The sequence below is a fragment of the Saccopteryx bilineata genome, chromosome 7, assembly GCF_036850765.1.
Source record: "Saccopteryx bilineata isolate mSacBil1 chromosome 7, mSacBil1_pri_phased_curated, whole genome shotgun sequence".
NCBI lineage: Eukaryota > Metazoa > Chordata > Mammalia > Chiroptera > Emballonuridae > Saccopteryx > Saccopteryx bilineata.
This window is the reverse complement of record NC_089496.1, coordinates 85,700,325-85,725,412: the sequence shown is the minus strand read 5'-3', so window position 1 is coordinate 85,725,412 and position 25,088 is coordinate 85,700,325. Positions and strand designations below refer to the sequence as shown.

The following is a 25,088-nucleotide window of genomic DNA, read 5'->3' as shown; positions in this document are numbered from 1 at the left end:
GTCGGTCCCTCTCTATCCCTCTATCCGACTCTCCTCTGTCCCTCTAAAATAAATAAATAAATAAAAAATAATTAAAAAAAAAAAACTGAAATCAATTTCACTGGATATCTAATTTTTCATTTCCAAGTGCTTTGATAGATTCAGCCTGCTTTATTATGCTTTACTAAAGACTTATTATCTATTCTTTAATTCTTAGAATAACAATGCATCTTTGCTGATCCCTATATGAACGATAGGGAAGCTAGAGCTTAAAAGGAAGGATGTTAATTATCAGTTTTGAAGAAAGGGAAGCTAGTAATCCAACTTTCAGAACTAATTTCAGGATTTAACTAGCCCCTGTTCACTTGACAACAAAGACAGTGAATAGAAGCAAGAAAATCTTCCAAATAGCCTTTTAGGAAATTTCCACTTGCAAACTTGTTTTACATGCAAGTTAGAAAATAAATGATGGTGAAGAAACAAAATATAAGCAAATAAATATTTAGAGTAAATGAACAGTATTTCTATAAAATATGTTAAGTATACTTAACTGACTTACCAAATAAGTGGCATTTATTTTTTGAAAAATAAAATTCTAGAACAAATATATAGATTCTGTCTCAAGGAAAATGGTACAAAAGTTCCCTTCTGATAGAAACAGCAGCCTCATCTGCAAAATAATATATAATTATTATTTTATAAAAAGATGTAGTTATCACTTCTTTGATACCTATCTGTGCATTTACCTCACACTACCTCATTTTGTGAATACTAAGTGATTTACCATAGATGCTGCAATGAAAATAAATATATACACATACAAGTACTTTTTTAGAAGCTCATCAACAAAACAGAATAAAGTAATGTCATTTTCTCTCATTCTCAGTCTTCTGAGAACTAGTCTGATGGGGCAGAAACACCTAGTAATTGCCAGCACACACTCACACACGCAAAGGTGCAACAGAATAATACAAATGATCAAAAACACAAAAAGAAACTCAACTTCCAGTCAATACTATAGTTCTTACAGGGATGATACATGGTAAGAATATGCTGAATGAATGTTTGGATGGATGGATAAAAAAATAAACCTCATCAGTTAGAAAAGAAATAAAAAATAAATATATTCTTCATTGCCCATCAAACAGGCAAATATTTTTTTAAAAAGCAATAAGGTCCTGTTTTAGTGAATGCAGATTGAAAAATCATATAGAATGAAAAATGATAAGTGTAACGTCCATCTATATGGGCCAGAGTAAATAAATTATGGTACATCTATACTATGGAAAACAATACAGACATTAAAAAGAATAATGTAGCTCTACACATAGTGACATAAAGATCTATAAAATTTATTAATAAGTTCTTTTAATGGCAAATTTAACAAGAAGTATACAAAACCAATAAAAAGGAAACTTTAAAATATTCCTGTGGGCCCTGGCTGGTTGGCTCAGCAGTACAGCGTCGGCCTGGCGTGTAGAAGTCCCGGTTGGATTCCCAGCCAGAGCACACAGGAGAAGCATCCATCTGCTTCTCCACCCTTCCCCCCTCCTTCCGCTCTATCTCTCTCTTCTCCCGCAGCCAAGGCTCCTTTGGAGCAAAGTTGGCCCCTGCGCTGAGGACGGTTCCACGGCCTCCACCTCAGGTGCTAGAATAGCTCTGATTGCAGCAGAGCAACGCCCTAGAGGGGCCGAAACTCACCCTGGTGGGCATGCCGAGCAGATCCCGGTTGGGCACATGCAGGAGTCTGTCTGTCTGCCTCTCCCCCTACACGCCCCCCTCTTCTCACTTCGCAAAAATACATAATAAACAAACAAACAAAAACATTCCTGTGACACAAAAGTAGATTTGAACAAATGGAAAGATATTCCTTGTGCTTGGATAGAACACACAGGTCAACATCATAGAGATGTCAGTTCTCCCTAAATTAATTTATGAGCTTACCGTAGTCCCAATAAAAATCCGAATACAAGGAAGATTTTTATGGAGACAGCTGCTACTAAAATTCAACAGAAAAACGAACATGTAAGAACAGCCAAAAAACAAAAAAATTCTAGAAGCTAGCCCTTGATATACTATAATTGAAACTGTGATAATGATGCCAGAGTGAACAGTCTGGTGCAAAGTCCAGAAATAAACTAGATGGAAACTTAAAACATGAAAAAGGTGGCATCTCAAAACGTTGTGGCAAAATTGTATTTTTTAAAGAAAATATGCTGGAAAAAAAATGAACATTTGTAAAAAGATTAGTAAGTTCACACAATATTCATTAAAAAAAAAAAAACTTCCAGAGGATTCAGGGATCCAAATTTAACAACTAAAACCATACAATAGAGGAAAATGTGTCATTTCCTCTATACCTTGGGTAAAAGGAAAGGTTTTCTAATTATTACCCAAAATTCACATGCAATGAAAAATTGGACTATATAAAAGTCTAAATAAATACACACATATATATACACCCTAAACAAAGTCAAAAATCACTGGCAAACTGTAACATCTATCATTTACAAAGAGCTAATTTCCCTAATGTATTTTTTTTAAACACTTAAAAACTGAGGGAAGAAAAAAAGTAAAAACCTGATAGAAAAATGAACAAAAAAATACAAGACAATTCACACAAAAAAATATTAAAATGACCTTCATACTTATGGAAAGATGTTTAAACTCACTGCTACTAAGAGAAAGGAATATTAAAACTATATGGAGATACCATTTCTTATCTATAAGTTCAACAAAAACTAAAAAGCATTACAACACACTCTGATAATAAGGTTGTGGAGAAACTAACACTCTCATACATTGCTGATAGAAATTCAAATTTGTACAACTCCCACAGAATGGGATTTAGCAATATTTTAAAAAGCTATGTACACTTTTAAACTTTGGACCCAACCATACCATTTTAGAAATTTACCCAAAAATATACTTTCAACATATGAAAATGTATATGGACAAGGTTAGTCACTGAAGCACTGTTTGTAAATGCAAAATATTGGAAAAAGCATAAGAGAATGGTCAACATCCTCACAATAGAATACAATGCATCTGTAGGAGGAAGAGAAAGAGAGAGGGAAGGAAGAGGGAAAGAAGAGGGAGGGAAGAAGGAGGGAGGAGAGTGAAATGAAATCGAGTAGATTCCAAAATATATTGAAAGGTTAAAAAAGCAAAGTACAAAAGAGGATCTGTAGTATATTACATGTTGTGTAAAAAAGAAGAGGAAGTAAGAAAATAAATCTGTATCTCTTTTTCAAAAAACATGAAGGCTAATTCAGAGGATGAGAATGGGTCCCTATAGAGGGCAGTAGGATACAGGGTGGAAATGAAAGAATAAAAACTAAGTGACACTGCTCTAAGTATATATTTCTATACAATTCTAACTTTTGGAACAATATTAATGTTTCACATACTCAAAAATAAGTAAGATCAATTAGAAGAAAGAGAAAAACTTAGAATACAAATAGAATGGAACTATACTCCAAATGACTAATATAACTACACGGGGGAGGGAGTACGTTGGAAAGAGAAACTAATCCAAGAAACTTTTGAACATGGTTTTTATATCAGCAATGTCAGAAACATAATAGAAGCCACACATATAATTTAATATTTTCTAGTGGAAGCATTAAAATAGAGTAAAAATAGATAAAAATTAATTTTTAATGTTTTATCTGATATAACTAAAATATTTCAACATAAAAAATATAAAATTATTAAATACTAAGTCCTCATTTCATACTAAGTTTTCAAAATTCAGTATACATTTTACACTTATGACAAATCTCAATTCATGTGGTTAGTGGCTGGCTACCCTATTGGACAGTGGAGATTTAGGCCAGGGGTACCCAAACTGCAGCCCGCGGGCCGCATGAGGTCCCCTGACGCCATTTATCCGGCCCCTACTGCACTTCCAGAAGGGGCACCTCTTTCATTGGTGGTCAGTGAGAGTACTGTATATGGTGGCGCCGCAAAGCACAGCCTCGCTCACGTACAGTACTACTTCCGGTGACGCGGGAGGCTCCGGAAGCGCATCATATCACTTGTTCCAGCTGGCAATGACAAATATGGAACCGGATATTGACCGTCTCATTAGCCAAAAGCAGACCCATAGTTCCCATTGAAATACTGGTCAGTTTCTTGATTTAAATTTATTTGTTCTTTATTTTAAATGTTGTATTTGTTCCCATTTTGTTTTTTTACTTTAAAATAAGATACGTGTAGTGTGCATAGGGATTTTTTTATAGTTTTTTTTATAGTCCGGCCCTCCAACGGTCTGAGGGACAGTGAACTGGCCCCCTGTGTAAAAAGTTTGGGGAGCCCTGGCCGGTTGGCTCAGTGGTAGAGCATCGGCCTGGCGTGCGGAGGTCCTGGGTTCGATTCCCGGCCAGAGCACATAGGAGAAGCACCCATCTGCTTCTCCACCCCTCCCCCTCTCCTTCCTCTCTTTCTCTCTCTTCCCCTCCCCCAGCGAGGCTCCATTGGAGCAAAGATGGCCCGGGTGCTGGGGATGGCTCCTTGGCCTCTGCCCCAGGCACTAGAGTGGCTCTGGTCACAACAGAGCGACACCCTGGAGGGGCAGAGCATCGCCCCCGGTGGGCAGAGCGTCGCCCCCTGGTGGGCGTGCCGGGTGGATCCCAGTCAGGCGCATGCGGGATCTGTCTGACTGTCTCTCCCCGTTTCCAGCTTCAGAAAAATACAAAAAAAAAAAAAAAAGTTTGGGGACCCCTGATTTAGACTATATGCTAAAGGAAAAAGCTATCTACAAAATTTAACTCTACTTACTATGTGTCTTTTAAATAGTGTATGAGTAAGCAATTCTTAACCTATTTTCTGATGTTCTAGAATTGAGCCAATAAATAAAAACATGAATAATGGGGCTAGGTTTCTCACTGGAAGGAGAGGGAGTTATACAAAATGAAGGATAAAATAAATTTTTCTATGTTGGATTAGAATCAGTAGTATCAATATAAATTCATTCCTTTCAGTGGACAGATAAAGATGTACTTTATTTCCCCATGTATAAGAAGTGCCCATGTATAAGACCCACCTTAATTTTGGGGCCTGAAATTTGAAAAAAAAAAGGTGTTACATAAAGCTAATAAACTCAAGTTTTATTCATCATAAAATTCATACAACTCATCCACATGAAAAAGCAGGGATTGCAAGTAAAAAAAATCTACAACCACTGTATAAGACACCCAGTTTTTAGACCCCAAATTTTTCCCAAAAAGGTGCGTCTTTAACATGGGGAAATACGGTCTATGAATGTGTGTGGACAGGCACACATCTATCAAATGTATTCAATCCCTAAAAGGCTGCTGAGAGGGCCTAAAAGCAATGACAAACTGCAGCAATGAGGACATCTCGAGTCCAGATTCTGGCTTATAAAGCCATTCTCTATTTAAAGGAACCAGAGATTCCTGAAGAAATAACTCATTCTAAGGCTTGGGCTGGCAAAATATGAAATGGGCCTAGAAATCTTGTGGTAAAAAGTAAAGTACTCAAACAACAAGATCAAGCCTAAATGAGACAAATCAATATGAAGGGTTTCCCACTGGCCAAATCAGGGCCAGCATCAAAATAATAAAATAAAGTATTATAATAAGCATAGAAGAAATGATGGAATTAGAAAATCATCATTTAGAAACCATGATAAAAATGATTCAGGCAGAAATCATTAACGGATACTAAAATTAGTGAGTACAAGTTCAAGAAATAACAATATTTACAGTGTCAAGTATTTTGTCAAAGATACTTCAGAATTACAAATGAAATATGAATGTATTTAATCCCACTAAAAATGATTAAATGTAAGTTTTGTTACACATATTTTACCACCAAAAAACTATGAAAAGAAAAATAATTTCCTCCACCTCGCAAAACCTAGCAGACACTACTTTAATAAAATTGTAACATTACTTCTGTGATACTTCTACCAGAAATTGATAACCTGAATTCAATTATGAGAAAATATCAGATAAACTCAAATTAGAGGCATTCTACAAAATAACTGACCTGCAGTCTTCAAAAATGTCATTGTCATGAAAAGAACAAAGAAAGACTGAGGAAATGCTCCAGATTAACAAAAACTAGAGATAAAAAAAACTGAATGCACTCCATGATCAAATTTTTATTTTTTTATAAAAATACATTATTGGGACAATGGGCAAAATTTTAACAAGCCTATAGATTAGATGATAATATTAAGTCAATATTAATTTCCTGATTTTGACAACTGCACCGTGGTCAGATAAAAGAATGACCTTGTTTTTAGAAAATGCACTCTCAAGTACATATTTAGGTATACAGGGGAAGAGGAACTGTACAAGATATATATGTATATATGTATGTATGTATATATATGTACATATACACATATATGTGTATAGATATATGAGAGAGACAGAGACAAAGAAAGTGTTAATACCCTACCTGGGTGAATTTCTTGCACATTCTGTGGTCTGAAATAATGTCAACATAAATTAAAAAAAAAATGTTAGCACATTACCTGGCATGTAATCTTCATAAATGGCATCTGTTAGATGCTGTTAATGAGAATATTATCTCTAGATTCTGCACAAAAAAACTCTCGACTCAAGACATATACATTTTTATGGTGGGAAAAAATGAGGGAAGAGCAAAATAATACACATGGTAAGTTTCACTTAAACATACGTGCACAAATACATAGATAAATGCATAGAAAAGATTAGAAAACATACAGTTAATAGTGGTTAGTTCTGGGTAGTGGAATTAAAGTGATTTTTATTTTCATCTTCACATCAGTATTTGTTAGTGTGTGTGTGTGAGTGACTGAGACAGAGAGAGGGGCAGATAGGGACAGACATGAGAAGCATCAATTCTTTGTTGCAGCTCCTTAGTTATTCATTGATTGCTTTCTCATATCAAGCCAGTAACCCCGTGCTCAGCCAGCGAACTCGGGGTTTCAAACCTGGGTCCTCTGCGTCTCAGTACAACGCTCTATCCACTGCACCACCGCCTGATCAGGCACTTTCTTATAATGAAGATGAATCACTTTTATGTTTTTTTCTGAAAATTATTTTTAGAAATTAAAGGTACAGCCCACAATCAAGGAAGGCATGACATCCTTCCTTTTCCATAACAGCGCCCTCTCAGCAGACCTACATTTAGTTACTGTATTGAGTACCATATTCTGTATTACTTTGCTTCATATATTAAAATTATAAGCTCACATAAAAATTGTCCAGTTATTCTTATCAAATCATTTCAGTCCTGTGGGTTAAGAGAGTGGAACGGACATACACATAAATAATTTTGCTTCTTTCCAAAAGCCTACTAAAATAACAGTCAAGTTCTTGTAAGGCATGTATTAACAAGGATGAAAAGAGTATGAGAGAAGAAAGTAAGTTACAAAACTTTGGAGGTTAGAACATACTCGAATGTTAACTGCATAGCAGACCCTGAAGAGCCAAATCCCAATCCAGCAGTAGAGAATGCTGAGACCCACCTTAGTGTACAGCCACACATCCACACAAGAGTCAGGAAGTGCCCCGCCAGCACCACCACTGGAAGTGCAGGGTGGAAGGGGCATGGATGAAAGCTGTTTGAAGAGTAGCTAAATACTTCGAGTCCCCTCCTCATCCCTGAAAGACTTGGGGTTATCTCTGCAGAATGTAAAATAGATGATCTCTGGTCTGGGGGGCTAAGTACTAAGGCCTTTAATACTGGGTGATTATGTGAACATATTTGAACACTGAGATCTATTGCCCCCATCTTCATTCCCATACACCAGCTCCCAGAAAAATGCAGAGATCCAACAAGGTCCAAACAAAAGAAGATTCATGTTGGCTTATGACTTCTAAAGAGCAACAAAAGACAAGGGGGAGAGAAAAACACGATGCCTTCAGATTCTGAAGAAAAGTAAGTACTTTCAATCTAGAATTTTACACTAACCCAAACTAAATTAAATGTGTAGACAGAAAAAAAAAGACATTTTGACATGGAAAGACTCAAAAAATTACCTCCCATGTACTCTTTCTTAGAAAATTACTAGAGGATTGAGAATTTCAAGTTCTTACAATTTTAAGGAAAAGACTGATTACAGCCATAATACAAAAGTTGTCAGGAGAACCAGTTTTAAATCCACTCAGTTGATAAGAATAACTTACTTCAGCACTCTTTTACAAGCCAACCAGTCTGAGACAGGTTCATTTCAATACATTCACCCCTGAATACCAACCAATCACCAATGCCTCCCCAGTAACCAGGCATCTACAGATGTTAATACATATCTGCCTCCTAGTATCTTCCAATCTCTGAACTCCACACTCCCCAATAACACTATGTAAGATTAACAATCTGCTTTGTTCAAGGAGACTGTCCCTGATCAGATATTTTAAATAGTAAGTGATGGTCTCATCATCCTTTGAAACCAAATGAGGAAATAAATCAAAATAAAGAAAGGTATGGGATATGGAACACAGGATATTCAACACAAGAGAGAAGCAAAGGAATATTACTGAATGAGGATTCCAGGATGCTGACTGCACCCCAGAAGTAGAAGACAACCTATCCAGACTGAAGCCATGTGACAGAGACAGGCATGGCTAAGCTGTCAGCCCAATGTCTTTGCCATAGCCCCATCTTTTTAATCTGACACAACTACTAGCGGACGTGCTGCTCTACCTAAGCAAAATGGTAAAAGAAGAAAGAGGAAGATAAGAGTTACAACAATCTGGGAATCAAACCCAAAAGGAAAGAAAAGTCTAGGAATGACAACGAAGGGAAATCATCCCGGGAAAAGAACTGTGCGGCAAGCTGAGACGGTAGTCCTAGATTAAAAAAAAAATGAAGGTCTCCAGAAGAGAAGTTTTCAAGAATTTTTTTAAAAAGGAAAGTAAATGGGAACTGACAGATTACTCTGACCTTGTAAAAAACTGCACTGAAAGGCTACTACTTGTTACTGTCAGCAAACAAAATTTGCACAGGCATAATAATGTAAACACAACATTATTTGATTTAATTCTATGATAACTAAATTGAGGCTAGGAAGAAGTAGTGGTGGTGATGGTGGTTTAAGAATAGTAAAACTTGGCCTTGGCTGGTTTGCTCAGTGGATAGAGCATTGGCCCAGCATGCAGACATTCTAGGTTGATCCCCAGTCGGCACACGAGAAGCAACCATCTGCTTCTTTCCCTCCCTCTTCCCCTTCTCTCTCTTTTCTCCTCTCCTAGCCAGTGGCTCGACTGGTTCAAGCGTCTGCTCCAGGCACTGAGAATAGCTTGGTTAATTCAAGCATTGGCCCCAGATGAAGGTAGCCCAGTGGATCCCAGTTGAGGTGCATGAGAGAGTCTTGTCTCTCTATCTCCCCTCCTCTCACTTAAAAAAAAAAAAGAACAGTAAAACTTTCTCTATCATAATAGAACTCTATATATAATGAGTAAATGGTGAATCAAAGACCAGTATTACATAAACATTATTTTAAAATATGGATATATAAATGCTAGAAGAAACAGCTTAAAGAGCTGATAGTGGTTACCTTTGGGAAAGGAATAGAGAGCGGGTAGGGATAGGACAAGAAATATATTGTTGTAAACCTTTTGTTATTACTACTTGACTTTATAAACTATGTTTTAAACTATGCTGTCTTAAAAATATAAATAATGACAATATATGAACTTCTAATCAAAATATATTGTTCAACAGTTAAAAATACACAAAAACATTTTCAATTGAAAGGGACAAAAAAAATTCTAGGAAAATTGCTGTCCCTTTTTTGTTGGAAGACCTTCATATTTCTCACACTAAAAGAATACAGACATACAAAATACCGAGGCTTTAAAAATAAAAATAAAAATTTAAAGTCAACAATTACCAATTAAGTGAACAGAGAGAACTGAGTACAAGAGGTCCTCGGGTTACAACACAGTTCCGTTCCTACAACAGTGACATATCCTGAATTTTGGTGTAAGTAAAAACACACCCTAGTCTAAGTCACTTACCTATCCCAACACAGCTGTAAAGTCATCATCTAGAACATGAAAACACAACTAAGCCACAGAGAAAGGAAAGGACATAAATACTGTACACTGTACTGTAGTAACAGAAAAAAATGAGTGTAAAAAAAGTTTCTTCCTTTTATAACTGTGGTTGGTTTCACACTGGAAGGGGCATTGCAAGGTAGGAGTGACCTATGGGAGGAGGAAGATGGAGAGGAAGGAGAACCTGCAGAAGGAGCTGGAGATACTGGGCCATAGGGGCTGATCCCTTTACATGCTCTAGGAAATGCATCACTGTGTATTCTTCTACTATGCACAACCAAACTATATAGTTCACCCACATAGTCTGTAAGATTGATGCTGGCATAAGCCGAAACATTAAGTTTCAATTTCTTTAAGTTTTTATGGGAGCGAGCAATCGTCAACTTGAAATGTCATATGTTGAGCCTATTGTAACCCAAGGACACCCTGTAATTGTAATACTAGAAGGATTGTAGGTGTAACCTTACCTACAGATGCATTAATAATCAGGAATGTACAAATAATACATTGAATTAAATCTGCTCATGTATCTACTTGGGCAAAATACTTTAAAATTAAAACTATATAGGCTCTGAACAGTTGGTTGGCTCAGTGGCAGAGCGTCGGCCCAGCACGTGGATATCCCGGGTTCAATTCCTGGTCAGGGCACACAGGAGAGGCGACCATCTGCTTCTCCACCCCTCTCCCCTCCTTTTCTCTCTCTCTCTGCTCCTCCTGCAGCCATGGCTCAATTGATTCAAGTGGATCAGCCCCAGGCACTAAGGAGGGCTGTGTGGAGCTTCCATCTCTGGCACTAAAAATAGCTTGATTGCGAGCATGGCCCCAGATGGGCAGAGCATCAGCCCCACATGGGGTTGCCAGGTGGATCCCAGTCAGAGCACATGCGGGAGTCTGTCTATCTTTCCTCCTCTCACTTGGAAACAAAGAAAAAAACTAAAAGATAAAATAAAAACTATATGACATTATGAAGTGAAAAATAAATTCTTCAATCTTGAACTCAGTGTAAGAGGCAAAGAAATATTTCAGGCTACTCAAGGAAAGAAACAAGAACCACAATACAAAAAGAAACACTATTGCAAAAGGGGAAAGAATTAGCAATATCACCTTTACAAAGCTGGTGGCAAAAACCAAGAACGTCATGCTTCTGGGGCTCATCAATTCCAGTACTCAACAAATCACTGGTTCTCACATGGGAAAATTAAGAGGTCTGAAAGGTCAGTACTGAAAGATAGTCACATCGAGTTTGAAACACCTGGGATGGTTGAAGAGAATTACCAATCATTAAACAAATCAAAACTACTTTTGCCTGACCAGGCGGTGGCACAATGGATAAAGTGTCGGACTGGGACATGGAGGATCCAGGTTCGAAATTCCAAGGTCGCCGGCTTGAATGTAGGCTCATCTTGCTTGAGTGCAGGCTCATCCACTTGAGTATGGGGTCACTGGCTTGAGCAAGGGGTCACTCCCTCTGCTGTAGCCCCCGGTCAAGGCACATATGAGAAGTAATCAATGAACAACTAAGGAGCTGCAATGAAGACTTGATGCTTCTCATCTCTCTCCCTTCCTGTCTGTCTGTTCCTATCTGTCCTTTCTCTCTCTGTCACACACACAAAAAAACCCTTTTATTTCCGGGTCTTTTCCTAAAACAAAAAAAGGAAATGAAGGCACAAAAGTTCTGGGAAGATTCTCATGATAAAAATGTTTATAACCACTAAGATTGGCTAATATAAATTCATCTTTTTCTAGCACGAGGTTATTAATTCCAGTCTAAAATCTCTTATCCAAAACTTTTGGGGTCAAATAAGCTATAGAATTCAAACTTTTTTTTTCAGACTTTAGAAAGGTTAGTATGATACATATTCCATATGTTACAAAATAATCCAACCAGAGTCTGAGGCAATGCTCTGTAATTAAACACATTAATATTTTTGTGGAACAAAAGTATAAATCTGGCCCTGGCCAGTGGCTCAGTGGATAGAGCATCAGCCTGGCATACAGATGTCCGAGTTCGATTTCTGGTCAGGGCATACAGGAGAGCCAACCATTTGCTTCTCCCCTCCCCCTTCTCTCCCTCTTCCCCTCCCTTCGGCAGCCAGTGGCTCGACTGGTTCAAGTGTGGCCCCAAGCATTGAGAATAGTTCTGCTGGAGTGCATCAGCCTCAGGAGCTAAAAATAGCTGGGTACTTGGGCATTGGCCCCAGATGGGTTGCCAGGTAGATCCTGGTTGGGGTACATGGGGAGTCTGCCTCACTATTTCCCCTCCTCTCACCTTAAAAAAAATAAAGTATAAATCATTATAATTACATGCAATGAACAGACTACTAACAAGCTTCTATCAGTGCAGACTGGCCTTAGCTAACAACTGAATTTGCCACAGCCTTCTTAAAAACTTTCTATTTTTACAACAGTTTAAATTTTAGAAAGCATGGATAAGGAATTACAGACCTCACACTGGTTACATCTAAGAGGTGAGATTATAGGTGGATTTTATTTTTTCCTGATTCCCAAAACTTTCTATAGTATCATATTTTTACATGAATCAGATTAAGTTTTAAAAGGGGATGGGACAAAGCCAAGTATAGAAAATGACCAACATGTAAACTGGGTTAAAAAGAGAAATAAGATCTTGCTCAGACCCCAAGTCAAGATAATAATTTAAAATAGCTTTGAGTTTAAAAGTTTTTAAAAATTTAGTATGTTTTTAAATTGAATTAACATCATTAGCATTACTAAGATTCAAAAGGATATTTATCCACTGACATTCAAAAAGTGATGTTTTATTAACTTATTTTTAACTAGTTTAATGTTTAAGTTACTACTTCTCAGCAGCAATCGTTTGTGATAGACTGTCTTTCCAAAGCTGGTACCTACCCTCCCCCCATAATGCCTGTCATATAATGTGACTCTGACACTCCTGTGAGAACTGGGCTCAGTGCAACTGCTGCTGTCCTTGAATTTGGCAAGCTTGAGTCCCTACATGACCTCCAACACTAAGGCACAAAAGGCAGCACAGCTTCCACTTGGTTCTCTTGAGATGTTTACTCTTAGAAAACAGCTGCTACCATGATGTCGTGACGCTCAAATCAGTGTATGTGGAGAAAGGGGTATGGAGGTGTCCTGGGGATGGCCAACATCAATCATGAAACACTTCCGTGAAGAAGACTCCAGCTTCTAACTGCCAGCCAGCAAGCCAGCACCAGCGCTGAAGTCTTTCCAGACAAGTCATCTCCACACTGCCCAATCTGAATGCCAAAAGAATCCCTAGCATAATAAATTCAGTGCTTTACATCACTAAGTTTCAGAGTGGCTTGCTACACAACAAAAGCTAACCAGAAAAAGCACCCTTTCCTAGTTCAGTAGCTTCATATTAAACACACATGCACACACACACACCCTAAAATCAAGCTTTTCACGACTTTAAGGAAAATCCAATCTGCCAATGAGAAATTGGGAAGACCTGTTTAAATAAAAGTTTCTACTTAGGGAATTTAACAATTCATCTCAAACATGTTCTGAGTACCTATAATACAGGGTGGGGCAAAAGTAAGTTTATAGTTGTGAGTACTCAAAACATAGTTTATTAATTATTGTATTATTTCCCACATGAACAACTGTAAACCTACTTTTGCTCCACCCTGTATGTAAAACACTTTGCTAAATGTCTAAGACACAAAGATGAATATTAAGATCATTAATCTACAGAGGGAGGAAATAAAAAAGTATACAAATAGTTTATAAGAAGTACCTAAGCGCCAAAATGAGAATATAAAATTAACTCAACCACAAATAATTTATAAAATCATTTGGACTTACAAACAGAGCTTTTTGATTCCCTTAGAAAAACAGAAGAATTTTAGTAAATACCGAGAAAAGATGATTGGATAAAAACATAAAAAATGTATATTTGGTTACGTGTTGATATTGTGAGTGTTTTTTGTTGTTGTTCTTACAAAAATGTCCTATATTTTCCAAGTTGTTTACCGAAAGCGTGTATTAGATTTTTTTTTAATTTCTAAACAAGAAAATAATAGTTTTTTTTCATTTTTTTTAAATATGTTTAAACTACTTTGAAAAGAGTCAAGTAAGTAGTTGACAGGTCTGTAACACATAAGCTGGCTTGGTGTTTGCATGTGAATGTGCAAAATAAGTTTAGTATTTAAGGAAAAATGTTACTGTAATAAAAACCACATAAACATACCTGCTTTTCATCCCTTTCCTAGCTAATTATAAATATTTACAAGTTCTCCCCAAACAGATAAAACCAAACTCAATAAACTCTCCATTTCTTGGCCATGCCCTCCTGGTTGGTCCCTCTCACATTCTCAGTCTCCTCTCTGCATCGGTCTGTCCTCATATCGAAGTGGGCCCTTCTCTCTACATCTCCCATTACTCCTTTCTACCTCTGCTTGTCTGTCTCTCTCACTCTTTCCCACTTCCCTCTATCTCTGATTGATATACACAGATTCCTTCTCTGCCTATTGTATGTGCCTTCTTCCCTGCCTATTGTATGTGCCTTCTTCTCTGTCTCTTCCCAACAGTTACCCACCCCTTTTCCCAGATATTCTTGTTAACTTTTCCCACTAATCTTTATAAACAAGCAGGGTTGGTATTAACATCCCTATTTTATAGATGGTAAGGAAACACAAACAGGACTACTGGTTCAAATTTAAGAGGTCAGTATTTAAATACAAGTGCTTTCTTTCTTTCTTTGAAATTCTTCAGGCAGTCCATGGCAAAGAACTTGAAAGAGCCCAACTACAAGCCAATATTGACACTACCTATATTTTTTTCTAAGGGGAAAATCACATTATCAAGGATTTTGCCCATATTTTTGCCTCTGCCTCAAGTTAAATGGGCATGAACTATTAGCCATTTGACTATTCCAGAAAACCACACTATTATATTCACAAGTTAACCTGTTAATTGGGAAGTTTACTAGACACCAGAACCTGCTGTTTCCAACATTGATTCTCTGCTTTTCTACTTTTATCCCTAGTCAGAAACCAGCTATATTTGACATAAAAAAAAAAGATACAAGAGGAACAACAAATATTTTAAAATCAAAAAGTGAATTTGAAGAATTTTAAACTATACAGAAGGCTAGCAAGAAACTGAAAAATGCACACCATGGACTGGGAGCAACTGGTCCCTGTTTTATTGAGAGAGGAGAAAAATCCTCTCCAAATGCAGTCTTACTGCTGCTGACCAACAATCCTATAACTACTTCTATCTGAAGCTCTGACAACTGGAATTTCTCCCTAATTCAATAAGCTCTTGGGCATTACCTGGGCTTCATCCATCCTGATGGGCACATTAATGGAAAACTCTGGTTTCCCCACTAACTAAGAGTACATTATTGTGGTTGCTGGCATAAGTTAGGATTCTCTCTCAAGACATGAATAGCTTCGTTCCAATTCTTCTCACTTCTCCTATGGGTGGGAAGTCTGTAACAGATACAGTTCAACAGCTAAATAACTAAATTATACTTCAGGTTAGTGGTCATCAAAGTCATCCTGCAGGTCACCAATTTTATACATAATGTGAGGGCTAGTCTTATATTTATACAGCTTTATAATTACAAATCTATACTTTAAGACTGACCAGGTGACTGGCACAGTGAATAGAGCTTCAACCTGGGACACTGAGGACCCAAGTTTGAAACTCCGAGTTCAGTGACTTGAGCATGGGCTCATTTGGCTTGAGCAGGAGCTCACCAGCTTGAGCACAGGTCACTGGCTTGAGCCTAAAGGTCACTGGCTTGAAGCCCAGGGTCGCTGGCTTCAACCCAAGGTCACTAGCTTGAGCAACGGATCACTGGCTCACCTGGAGCCCCCGAGTCAAGGCACATATAAGAAAGCCATCAATAAACAACTAGAGCCTGACCAGGCAGTGGCACAATGGATAGAGCATAGGACTGGGACGCAGAAGAGCCAGGTTCTATACCCCGAGGTCACCGGCTTGAGCGCAGGCTCATCTGGCTTGAGCACAGCTCACCAGTTTGAACCCAAGGTCGCTGGCTTAAGGAAGGGGTAACTCGGTCTGCTGTAGCCCCCCAGGGTCAAGGCACATATGAGAAAGCAATCAATGAACAACTAAGGTGCCACAAGGAACAATTGATGCTTCTCATCTCTCTCCCTTCCTGTCTGTGGTCCCTATCTGTCCCTCCCTCCATCTCTATCACTAACTAAATAAACAACTAGAGAGCTGCAACTAAGAGTTGATGCTTATCATCTCTCTCCCTTCCTGTCTGTCCCTGTCTATCTATCTCTTCCTCTCTCTAGCTAAAAAAAATAAAAGACAAAACAAAATAAAATAAAAATCTATACTTTTGTTTTCAGCACTAGTTCATTTACTTTTCTTATATCTAATGAGCATAACAATGCCGACTCAACAATAAAAAAGTCGTCTTCATTCTGGTGAGATATTTTGTGACTAGTTAGCTCATAGAGCTAATGAGGACAGGGTCATAGATTCAAACACACTGACCAATTAGCTTTGTTGTTTTTCAGGGTCCTGTGGTCACAATCAACAACTTTAACCTTGGCTAAAAGAATACACTGATCATGTAAAGTACTGGGGGAATGATATAAGATGCATCGCCAAAATCCATGACTATTAGAAAAATATAATAAAAAGTTGAAAATAGTAATAATAAAACCACCATCTATCTTTTACTAAGCCTGGCTAGTATGTACTGAATTCAAACAATCTCTAATATTTTCAGTCATGCAGGTTGGTATTATTATCCCTGTTTTACAGATTATGAGAAAATAAACTCAGAATGATTATATGAACCAATGTCACAAAATTAGCAAGCAGAAGAGCCTGGGTTCAAACCTTGGTCTCTCTGACTCCAAAAGCTTAGGTTATTTCCACAATACTATCCTGTCTAGAGCATGCCTTCGGGACATAGGACAATCAACAAAATGTCCTTCTTCGGAACTATTCAGCACAGTAACCACTAACTGAGCCTTCACTATGCACACTTAGATGCTACAGCTGAGGATGAGTCTACCTTCCAAAAACTTCTCTTAAGTAAAAAAAGTCAAAAAACAAAAATATTTAAAACACAAAAGAAAAAAGAACACACAGCACACAAAGTAGATTTTAATGAAAGTGATTACTGCTATAGTTCTGTACACAAATCTGTAGTAAAAAAATATTTATCTTGCTGATACATGACTAATGGTAAGAATGAAACTGACAAAGCAGAGCCAGAGGATACCACATCAAAAAAAGAGAGTGAAGGAAACATTTTCTAAACATCTGAATCAACCAACATCTTGCAGTCAGCAGCCTGAAGAAATTTAAAATAAATATTTCATTTCTTAATCTGAAGACTCTGCTTTAATGAAGAAGTCAGTTTTTCCTATTAGGTTTTTCTCCTAGGTGTCTCTAAACTCTCACTCCTTACATACACAACCCAAATCAGTGCCACCATCAGCATCAGTCTCTAGTCACTAAGTTTCCACCTTCAAAAATTGAGGTCATCTTTGAATGAATAAAAAAAAACAAGACCCTGACATATCTGCCTATAGGATACTTCAGATCAAAAGACACACATGGACTGAGTAAAGAAATGGAAAAAGGTAGGTATTTCATGAAAATATAAACAAACAAAAAAAGCTAGGATTGCTATACTTGTATCAGACAAAACAGACTTTAAAATAAGGCTGTAATAAGAAACAAAGAAGGACTCAGCAATTCCACTTCTGGGTGCTTAGCTGAAGAAAACAAAACTCTAAAAAGATATATGCACCTGTATGTTCACTGCAGCATTATGTACAACAGCCGTGATATGGAAGCAACCTAGGTGTTCATCAATAGACAAATTAATGAGGAAGTAGATATGTGTGTGTGTTGTGTGTGCATACACACACACATGAATATAAATCAGCCATGAAAAAGAATGAAATCTTATAATTTGCAAAAACATGGATAGACCTAGAAGGTATTATGCTAAGTGAAGTAAGTCAGAGAAAGACAAATACTGGATCATTTCAATTATATGTGGAATCTAAAGAAACTAACAAATGAACAAACAAACTGAAAGAGAAAAACTGACAGTTGCCAGAGGAGTGGGGGAATGGGCAAAAAGGTGAAGGGATTGAAAGGTACAGACTTATAAGTAAGTCATGAGGAAGTAAGGCACAACAGAGGGAATACAGTTAATAATATTACAATAACTTTGTACAGTGACAGATGGTCACTGGACTTTTCATGGTGATCACTTTGTAAGGTATATAAATGTCAAATCACTATGTGGTATGTCAACTAATATTATACTGTATGTCAACTATACTTTAATTTAAAAGAGCTTTACATTCAACAATAAAATTAAGTTTGTTTTTGGACCCTACCCACTACACTAAACTTAGAGAATCAAACAGTCTGGCTTTTTAAAAAATGTGGGGTGTGGTGGGGAAATCAAAAATGCTCTATAAAGCATTATCCCAATTTGACAAAGTTGCGGGTTCAATCCCATCAGGGCACACACAAGAAGCAACCAATGAATGCATACATAAGTAGAATAACAAATCGATGTTTCTCTCTCTCTCTTTCCCTTCCTCTAAAATCAATAAATTAAAAAAAAATTTTAATGCTCTATAAAACTCTGTCCTAGTCAATCAATAGTTAGTATCTAAGTCATAAACATAGATAATTGTTCTGTTATAAGCTACAAATGCAGAAAGAAAACTGCATTTTTACTACAGGTTATAAATGAAACATCACATCCCAACAATCTTTTCACAACAGCATTTTGAAAACCTCTAAAAGTGAAAAGTAGCATAATATAATCTTTACATAAAATTCAATTGCTTAAAAAAAAACCCTGCAATCTGAAAACCTGGTTTTCAGGTTAAGCCTAACTATTCTCACTATAAGTTTTAAAGTCTAAAGAAAATACTTTATCTAAAATTATTTATCATTATGAATGTCACCAATTACAATAGCAACAGAATAATGAGCACCTACTGCAGGCACTATAAGCTCTTTATATTCATATCTCATTTAATCTTTATACACACCTTGTGAGGTAAATGCTATTATCTCCATTTTAGAGATTAGTAAACAGTCTTAGAAATCAACTAACTTGCCAAAAATCATAAACTGTAAGTCACAGCACCAGGATTTGAACTCAAATTTGTCCAACTTTGTACACTCAACTAATTCATCAATCTACCAACCTCTGTTTCTAAAACAAATTCAAATAGTTTTCAACCAAGTTCAGAATAAATACAAGTTAAAATTACCTAACTATTCCTCCAAACCCATAAATTTTGATTGTAAAATCCCCATTCTCTACATGGGAAAGAAAAATAAGGCAAAAAGCCACCTGCTTCGAGTCTCAGAGCTTAACTGCCAGAAAAGGAAACAGGCTGGAATACCGGCTATTTATATTCTGAATTCTAAGTTGAAGGAAAAACAGACTCCTAACACATAACACCTAGGCTAGGTGAAGATAATCTATCATAATATTTGAGCTAGTGTGCACACGAGGTTAGTGGGATTGTGTTCGAATCAGAGCTAGGTTTAGCTCCAGTAGTATCTGACCGGAGGGCGGGGCACAAGACCTGCTGGAGACTGGCACTAGTTTCGCACGGTATCTGAGATACTCGTAGCTGTGGAGTGCTGAAGGACGGTTATAATTGAGCAAGGGGGGTGGGGGGGTGGACAGCTGTCTGTGCTGGGAGGAGGGAAATATCCAAATTCTGGTGGACCTTAAAATCCAGACAAAGTTCAAAACTGACCCCACAGGTGATAGATATCCCCTCTTCACCGGAAACATGGCATAAGAACACTTGAACGGCTTCTATTCGTTTCTAAAGACATTTCCCCAGTTTACTAACTCACGTCATCTTCATAAAGATCATGACCATGTTTAAATTCATGAAGACATGAATGTCACTTTAAAATTCAAGGGAGAAGGCTACAGTTACATCTGAAATATGCTTTCTCACGTGTTTCAAGAGAGAAGGCTACAGTTACATCTGAAACATGCTTTCTCACGTGTATCGCTTCTGCTGAAGCCCAGCACACTGGAAGGCAGACAGGCCAAAGACTACTAACCCCATTTTTCATACAGGGAAGCCGAGGCTGCGGTAAACGGGCCATGAACGATCACAGGTGCAGCAAGTGCAAGACCTGAGACACCTTCCCCCAGGACACCGGGCTCAAATCCAGGGATTCTTCCCTTAACTGGGAGAGGCGGCTTTACAGATAAGAAAACTTCAATACCGGCCCTGGGGTTTCCCGAGGGCCTCCCAAGCAAACCAGGAAGTGCATCCTCCCGCACAGGTTGCTCACTCCCGGCCCATAGCCCGGGGCTCCCGGCAGCGGAGCGGACTCACTCCAAAGGCTCGCGGCCCGGAAGTCACCCGCAGCCTCGGGGGTCGTTTCGAGGTGGCTTCTGTGGCCCCCAGCCTTGTACCCCTGAGTCGCCACGGACCCGCTCAATACCTGTTGAAACCTAGAACCGGAACGTCCCCTCCACGGGGAATATCTGGGGCGAGCGCCCTCAATGGGTACGCAACCCCTGGCAGAGCACAAGGGCCTCGGGAGAGTCCCCCGCAACCCAAGTCCCTCAGGGGTCGAAGGGCAAGAGCTTCCCAGTAACCTCTGCCCCAGGCGGGGACCCGCCCCGCGTGTCACGTGAGACAAAAAATACCGATAACAAACAAAAGAGAAAGGAACTCTGGGCCCAGCTGTGAAGGGTAAAGTGAACGCTACGAGTCCCAGCTCGGGGTTTGGAGGGAGGGAGGGAGGGAGGGAAAGACAGGGAGGCAGGATGCTCGTTACCAGGGGCGCCGTTGCTCTCTACTTCCACCGCCTCCTCGTAGCTCTTGCTCTTCCGCTTGCGCCGCTAGGGCGTTCGCCAGGCCTTGACTCCGCCCCCAGCGCCCAGGGTCTTCTGGGGGTTGTAGTCCCCGGCCGCTCAGCCTGCCTCCTAGTCACGAGGGGGGGCGGGGCTGGCAAAATGACAGCTGGGGAAGGTGTTTACGCTCGCGTCTGCCCAACCCTTCCCCTTCCCGTTCCCCTCAGCCCACTCAATCATACCATCCCTCTTCTTCATAGCTAAGTTTCTTGAAAAAGTAGTCTGAATTCGCCGTCCCTACTTTCTCTTTCGTCGTCTGCGCTACAACTTCGGCGGCCACAGAAAATGCCCTTGTTACCAATGATGTCCTTGTTGCTAAATTATTCAGAGGTAGTTTCAGGTCCTTTCTAAGCCAAGCATTCGGCACCGTTTGACGCTGTTGGACATTCTTTATCACTTATTTTCTGACACTAGTCAGGTTTTCCTTCTTGCTCAATCTCCACGGATTCTTGTTCTAACCCACCTCTTATATATTAGTGTTTTCCAGAGTTCTTGACATTGCAGTTGTTTGTATTCCCAACTTCATAGACTGACCGCCTTCTCATCCATGTCCCCACATGCATTTCAAATGCTGCAAATTCAAAAGCGAACTACACCGTCCCCCTATTCACTCCAACCTGCAACCTAGATTCCTCCCTCTCTCTCACTTCCTCTACCATCCATGCCCAGGTAGTCACTAAATCTTGTAGAAACAATCTCCCAAGTACCTCTTGAACCTCTTCTCTCCTTACATCCACTGCCAGTAATTTAACTCAGACCTTCATGATTTCTTACTTGATCACTATATGGTCTTCCTCACTTCTATCAAATCCTCTCTTTTAGTACCATTAGGCTCATTATGTAAAGAGAAAATGTAATCATGTCACCCTTTGGGCAAAGCCTTTTAAAGGATCCACTTGATTAAGTTTGGGAAGGAGAATACAAGTGAATCCTTTGGGGTGGCTTTTGCAACATATGGAAGCCAGCCCTACTATACCCCAACCCCCATACTATGGTGAAAGGTTCAGAGAAAAGAGATTTGTAACATATCCTACTGTGAGGTAGGTAGGCACGGGCACTTCTTTAAAGTTCCCCAGGTGATTCAGTTATTCAACAAGGATGGATTTCGCTGCCTACTATATAGGTAGCAAGCGTGTTCTGGGTACCGAGAAAATAATAGCAAATAAGGCAGTCCCTTCCCTTGTGGAGTTTACAGTCTCTTAGAAGAGACAGCTATTAAATGACTCCATATCAAAAACGAAACCAACAATAACAACAACACCCCACAATTACCAGCTGTGATGAGCCTTATACAGGAAAAGTAATCTGTCTCTTTCCCTTTCGCTCTGCTACCTGCCCCAGCCCAGGCTGGGAATGGGTTAGGACCCTCTGTCTATCAAACACAGCCTGTCAAGAGCTAATCTCTTTCCACTCCTTCCCTTATACATCTAGATTTACCAAATCACTGTATTGTATTCACTGTCTCATTTTTGCATAAGCTGTCCCTCAGTTTAGAAAACCCTTCGCTTTCACCCTTGAGAAACTCTACCCTATGTTATTCTGCTCTGTTGGATTTAAAGCAAACCCAGTAGAACACCTGCCACAGAGAAGGATTTTCTGAAGTCGGCAATAACTCCCAAGCCAGCAAAGGTAAGCTGAGTAGGCAAGCCAAGAACAGTTGAATGTGGGCTACTGAAAGCATAGCTATACTAGCCAGTCTAGAGATATAGGGCCTGAGCCAGCATACCCATCATTCAAAACACAGATCAAGTAATGCCTTCTCCAGGAAGTCTTTGCTGAGCTCCCCCAGGATGAACTATTGCCTCTTTCCTGGATACTGTTGCGCCCATGTTGACCTTTCTTCCATTGATATGCCAGAACCAGCTCGTACCAGCTTTGAAAAGCCAATTTAAACTCTCAGGAATTTTGCAAGTCAGTTCGTAAACCATTGGCAGCTTGAAATCAGCTGTGATGGGAGTATTTACACCACAGTGGAAATCAAAATGACAAACTATGATCATTTCTTTTTTGAGAGTCAGTTTACCAGGCACAACTGCTTTTTTTGTAACACACATCTCTTCATTGTATTGTGCTGATGGATCCCCTATTAGACGAATTCCTTATAACAACTTCATTCAGCAAATATTTATTGAGATTTATTACTATGCACCAGAGATTACCAATGTTTAAGGGGTATACAGTGGAATACAAAACAGCATGGTTCCTGCCTGACCTGTGGTGGCGCAGTGGATAAAGCGTCAACCTGGAAATGCTGAGGTCGTCGGTTCAAAACCCTGGGCTTGCCTGGTCAAGGCACATATGGGAGTTGATGCTTCCTGCTCCTCCCACTTCTCTCTCTCTCTCTCTCTCTCTGTCTCTCTCTTCTCTCCCTCTCTCTCTTCTTTCTAAAATGAATAAATAAAAAAAACCAGCATGGTTCCTACTGTTATGGAACTTACAATCTAGCAGATAAGACAGAAAATAAACAAAAACTCTATACTTACAAACTGAGCCAGGCTGCTTTGTGATAGAACATCGTCGTGATGAGTGGTGATGGACATTACTTGAACAAGGTGGTCCAGAAAGGCCGCTCTGATGTGGTGACCTTTCTACTGAGCACAAAAGGATAAGAAAATGATAGTCAAGAGGAGAACCACGGAGAAAGTGTTTCAGACAAAGGGTTTACACTATACAAAAAAGAGCTAGGTTGCTTGAGAGAATAGTCAGTTTTGCTGAGATAGTATGACATTAATTTTCTGTGTCAACTTGGCTGGGCCACAGGGTACCCAGACTAAACATTATTTCTAGGTGTATCTTTGAAGAATTTTCAAGATGGGATTAGCATTTGAATTAGTGGAATCAGTAAAATACAGTTGACCCTTGAAAAATACAAGGGTTAGGGGTGCCAATCCCTGTGCAGTGGAAAATCCACACATAGCTTTTGACTCCACCAGAACTTAACTATAATCATCTCCCTTGGAATCCATGGGGGATTGGTTCCAGGACCTCCTGTGGATACCAAATTCTATGAGTGCTTAAGTCCCTTATATAAAATGGCATCGGAAAAAAAAAAAAGAAAAAAAAATGGCATAGAATAATGAATACAGTCATCTCCCCTTCCCATGGACTCCCAACCACGGATCAAAAACACTGTTTCTGATCTATGGTGGTTGATTGAATTCACAGACATGAAACTTGGGAATAAAGAGGGCTGACTCTATATTTATTTATTTTTAAATCATGTATAAGTGACCCATGCAGTTCTAACCTGTGTTGTTTAAGTGTCAGCTGTAGATTGCTCCTCTCTGATGTAGGTGGGCATCATTCAATCCATTGAGGGCCTGAACAGGATAAACATCAGGAGAAGGGAAGATTCAGTCCTTCTTGCTTGTCTACAGAAGGTGAGACTATTTATTGTCTGTTGGTCTTCTCCTTGTACTAGGATTTACCCCATTGGTTTCCCTGGTTCTCGGGCCTTTGAACTTTGACTGGAATTACACCGTCAGCTTTCCTGGGCCTCCAGCTTGCAGACAGCAGATTGTGTGACTTCTCAGCCTCCATAATTGCATAAGCCAATTCCTCACAATAACTATCTCTTGCTATATAAATGTACATATACATACACATACATTCGTATATAGAATATACATCCTATATATAGGAGATATATTGTACCTATATAGGATATATATTATTATTTATTTTTAATTTTTAAAATTTATTTATTGATTTTAGAGAGAGAGAGAGAGACAAACATCAATCTGTTTCTGTACATGCCCTGACCAGAGATCGAACCCACAACCTCTGCATATTGGGACAACACTAACCAACCAAGCTACTTGGCCAGGGAAGATATATATCTTATTTAGATAAAAATATGTAGGGATATAAATATTATATATATATATATAGTACACATACATATATTAAACACATATAGGAGTTATATGTATCTTATTGGTTCTGCTTCTCTGGAGAACCCAAATACAAATGGTAAGAGTGTGACTTAAGTGATGCAGATGACATGAGATAATTAGGACCAGGTGTGCACAGCCTTAAGGCCAAGGTGAGGACCTTAGATTGAATTAGAGCAAGCAAAGGGTTAGTGTTATCTGATCCACATTTTAATTCATCACTCTTGCTTTTGTTTGGAGGACCAGAGTAGAAGTGGGAGCCCATTTATTGCAGCAGTCTAGGTAAAAAATAGTGACACAACATGCTGATGCTGAAAC

General features: G+C 38.9%; 1 protein-coding gene across 3 annotated transcripts in view; it reads right to left on the bottom strand.

The window, feature by feature from the left end:
• R3HCC1L (R3H domain and coiled-coil containing 1 like) overlaps nucleotides 1–20,889 on the bottom strand; it is a 103,948-nt gene extending 83,059 nt beyond the window's left edge. The window contains exon 1 of one of the 3 annotated variants that reach the window (XM_066239719.1): nucleotides 20,802–20,889. The gene's annotated coding sequence lies outside the window, so the exon portion shown is untranslated. Of the gene's footprint in view, nucleotides 1–20,462; nucleotides 20,603–20,801 lie in introns of those variants that run through there. The other 2 variants (XM_066239721.1, XM_066239720.1) reach the window with 2 other exon arrangements.
• Between the last annotated feature and the right edge of the window lie 4,199 nt (nucleotides 20,890–25,088).